The sequence below is a fragment of the Penaeus monodon genome, chromosome 17, assembly GCF_015228065.2.
Source record: "Penaeus monodon isolate SGIC_2016 chromosome 17, NSTDA_Pmon_1, whole genome shotgun sequence".
In the NCBI taxonomy this organism is placed as follows: Eukaryota; Metazoa; Arthropoda; class Malacostraca; order Decapoda; family Penaeidae; genus Penaeus; species Penaeus monodon.
Window position 1 is genome coordinate 19,117,374 of NC_051402.1, and position 5,000 is coordinate 19,122,373.

Below are 5,000 nucleotides of genomic sequence, written 5' to 3' on the forward strand. Positions count from 1 at the left end.
GCGTGTGCGTGTGCGTGTGTGTGTGCGTGTGCGTGTGCGTGAGCGTGTGCATGTGCGTGTGCGTGTGTGTGTGTGTGAAGTTTAACCTATATTAGATTTGAAGTAAAAGCCTGAAACCAGTTAATCATTTGTTTTATTCTGTAATTTTAGTCATCACTTCCAGTAGTCACAATAATCCATGAAAGTTTTTTTTTTTCTTATCTGTATCTCTTTTATGACATGTCAAGCACCTTCCTTCTGTAAAGGAAAATTATATTGGAAATTTAACCACAAGCATAGTATACTGGATTTCCTTGTAAGTGTAAAGAGTGCCAATGAGCAGTGAGAACATGAAGAAATGACACTGTTGTGTGTATTCTAGATATTAATATACAAAAAATGGGAATAGATATCATTGATACTTTGTCATAATCAGTTATGTATTTGGACATTTTTTATATTAATATATATAATACGGGGGAGGGCTATTTAAGGACCATGATAAAGCACAGCTGTGGAGAAGAAGGATCTCCAATTGAAACAAGTTCTGGGCCTGTTACATACCTCAGTTAGGATAAAAAATATCTTCCGAGTAATGGTCTCTACTTGCTAAATACGACTCATTGAAGGTAGTATCAACAGAGCCCTTGCTTGTGTAAAACCAATCATCATGTTTGATAAATTAAGATGTCATATTCCAGAAGCTTATTGGGTTTTAATATCTCATGTAAAGTAATTATTAAAATAAAAATAGTGGTAATATCTTATTTACAGAAAAGAAGTAAATGCAGTATATATTTTTTTAATACAAATTAATTAAAGCAGAATTTTATATTTGGTTTAGAGAATTATGCAGTTAAGAAATCTCTTTAATGCCTCAAGTAATATACAAATGTGTGAGAATGAGAGAAAGAGAACTGGTCACAAATTAAATACTTAAGCATCAATTTCCTTATCACATTTACATAGATGCAAAATCATTCAGGTTAGATTTCAGCTTGACCTAAATCTGATGATTCAATATTATTTTGTAAGCATGGTTTTCATATCTAATGAACATAGAAAAATAACTGTTTTATAAAATATATAAAATTAACATTGGAGTAATTCCTACTTCTTAACACAAAAGGAAGTAGGTGAAATGACAAAATGCAAAAATAATACATATATGATACTTATAACATGTAAAAAAATATATACTTCTTAGACTGGTCTTGGCAGGAAATTCAAAGGTAAATACAAAGTAAAATATTACTTATAAATAAACTGGAGGAGATTCAAATTTGAAATGAACAATAAATACCATGACTACAATAGTCAAATATAAAAATTCTAATCAGAGAGTTCATTGTAATAAATTTAGAAAAGGTGTTAATAAAACTGAAACTCATCTGGAAGTGCAGACTTATTCATTGTCATTTATATTTTTTCTATACCCCAAAAATTCTGGCTTATAGAGTTCACAAATGTAAGAGTCTAATGATTAAAAATAAATAATATTTGCACTGTGGAATTATTTTCCTCAATCATATCTTTTCTATAGCTTGGTACATCAATCTCTCTGAATAAGAGCACCACTAATAATCTCTGCAGGTAACAGGGTGTGAATTGGTCTTAATATGTTCACACAAGCATTATATTTATATTACTTTAATTATATGAATGAAACAGACTGCTCACAACACATTACCCTTGCAATCTCATCACATCACTTTAAATATATAGTAATACATTTTCTTCTTATATAGATTCTGAGTTAGTAAAGTCATGAAAAATAAATAGCCTTTGAAGTGAGGCAAATTGAATAAAAATAAATGTAACCTTATGTTCCTACTCTTATGACATAAAGATCTTCCCCTCTGTTTGGTGTATTAAACCTAAATTCAACCTAAATGCATTTGTTGCTTTGGTATTTTATATTTATATGCCTTCTTCCAATAATAAACCCCAAAACAAAAACATAAATAATCAACTGTAGCAAACTCAAATTTTTTTTCTCTGTTACACCCTTTCTGTTAAAATACTTGGTCTTAGGTTTTAATTTATATATCATTTAGCTTTGAGCACATATATTTTAACCTAGAACTACTTATTCAGGTAGAGTATAATAAAAATGGGGTGAAAAAAAATGATCGGACACAAAAATAATCTAACAAGAAATCAAATGATTACATTATATAGATAACTTTGACAGATAATATAATCAATGCCAATTACTTTGAAACATACTTAACTTCTGAAATATCTGAAATATCTTACACTTATAAAGGATCATTATTCAATTCTTTCCATATTCCATATTATGAACACATTGCTGATGAGAATTTCCACTTAGGTGAGTAACAAAACTATTTGCTGTGATGATAAACTGGCAGAAAAAACACTGCACATGCACATATAGTTAGTTTATGCATAGTGAGTTTTTTGTCCATCACTCCCTTATTGCATATATCACAACAGTGGTTCACTGCTTTAGTCTCTGATACTCTTATATTCAAAATCCATGATAAAATTTAAGCAATATGTGTAAAAAAAGAAAATGAAACAGCCAGAATGAGAATGGAAACAATAATATATTAAGTATGTTCTCATATCATTCTCCTTATCCATTTAATAAAGTACTTGATTTCCATTGCAGTTATTTAAGTTGTTAATATTTGCCTTGTCATCTCATTCTCACTGCTGTTACTTGCTTAGAGTTTACCTTCTCATCTCACTCTTACTATATATTAGTACTAATTACTTAGTGTGTCTTCTCATCTCATTCATTTTAACCCGGGAATAAGGGTATGTTCACTGTAGTGTTGTTTTGTGAAATGTATCTACATATAGATGGCTCCACAAGTGCTCAGCATCAAGGAGTCATTTAGTCATGACCTCAGCTGATTTTCCTCTTTCTATAGTTTGGGGGATTTTTTTTTTCTAATGCTGTTCTTTTTATTGACATTATAATTATTGATGTTATTGATAATACTAATAAAATAAAACAAAATATTTCCAAAAAACAAGGAAAGGATAAAGAGGTGATATGGGTCGGACTAGTAATTGACTCGGTGACTAAGCATTCATGGAACCATTTATGTGTAAATACAATTCATAAACTAAATCAGCTGTAGGTATAGCATCCTAGCTTTAGTATTAAACATTAAATAATTCTTAATTTGATAGTAAGTATTGGTTTTCTCATTGTGGCTGCAGTTAACATCACAGTCAACCTCTGAATCTTCACTTGACTTGAACTTGAAATTATCTTTGAAAATCTAAAGGGAATTCTTATTCATACTTCTGTGTAGTCGAAACATGATTTTTTTTTTTTCTCTTCACAAGAGCAAGATACGTAAATAAATGTTTTGACCTTACATCTTCATCAGAGCTTGAAGAATGTCCTGTAATGCTTCATTGATGCCATTCACCTCTGGTGTTGTCTTCAAGCTGTAATATATATATGATGTTATTTAACTTTAAAAAGCAGCTGAAGTAAAATATATAAACCTATACTTATACAGTGAATCAACACATTTACTACAGCTAAATCAATGCAAGAAAGAGTTTGAATTTGTTGCTTATTTTTCTCTTTTTCTTGTTTCAGGAGTCATTAAAGTAGAAATTAAAAAATGTAATAATAAGTAAAACAGTAAAACTGGCAAAAAAGCTGTATATTAATGTTTAGACCAGAGATTCAAAACTTCGGTTCTCAAGACCTTTTTTAAATTTAAACTTAAATTTAAAATTCCTCACCAAACAGCATAATTATAATGAGGATACTAATTGTTACTTTTAAAAAACTTGTTTTCTTACAAATATTGCCATTAACCTAAATGTACACTCAAGTGCATATGACACAATAAAAGGATCAAGAAAATAAAAATTTAAAGGGACAGCTCTTTATTACCAACTTTGACAGAACTACCGCATCACATCATATGCTATGAACTATTACATGATATTATATTAAGCATTAAGGAATATCATTTCTACTATAATACCAACATCTTATTACATTACATCATAGCAAATGTCATAATAGCACAACAGATATCAATGTACATATAATCTCATTACCGAACACAAACACTCATTTTTAAAAGCATTATTCCATGGTCAAAATATATATATAAAAAAGGAAAAGTGTAAATTCTGTTGAACCTATCTTAATTGTTGAAAACATGCGAAGAAAATTAAGGCAACATCGACATCATGACGTCATCGGTTCCTGTTTACGTTCGCGTAAGCTTTTTGGATGCTCCTTGTACGAACGCTCTTGCCATATGATGGTCGGGGAATATCTAGAAGCAGGGGGGACTAAAAGAATTCTATGTATACATGTACTTTTTTCCTGTTTTATTTTATTACCCCGGAATAATTTTGATATCCAAATAAAGTATCTCATACATTTCTCTTTCCGCGTGTCGTGTCCCACTTTAGCAAGATTCTAGCAAGATTTTGCATTGCTTTTCCCAAGGTAGTTTTTATTTAATCTAGAAATATTAGTCTACCTGTACTTGTAGCTTCCCTACTTTTACTCCGCAGTCCCCAAAATCTTCGACTGTTTAGGCGACAATTACCAATACTTGTCGAACGCCTCTGCTTATGTCCCGCCATTCGTTTGTTTTAAGATATCAACCTTATTTGCGGCCTGTTGATCCCAGTAAACGTTTTTAATAAATTCAGTGAATGTTGCATTGACATCATTAACAACTTTACCAAAGGCTTTGACGTAGACTATAGAATATGTTTACTAATTTACATGTCTTACTTGCCCTAAATACTTTTTTTTTTCAGAGATCGTTCTTAAATTTTAAAAAAATGGGTTACTGGAGATTGCAGGACAATGTTTTAACTTATTTTTGTTATTGTTATAATTGCGATTACTATTTTTGTCATCATTATTGTTATTGTTAATATTACTGTTATCATTATTTTTAGTATTGTTATGACTATTATTATTATTATTATTATTATTATTATTATTATTATTATTATTATTTTCACTATTATTATCACTATAACTATTATTAGCT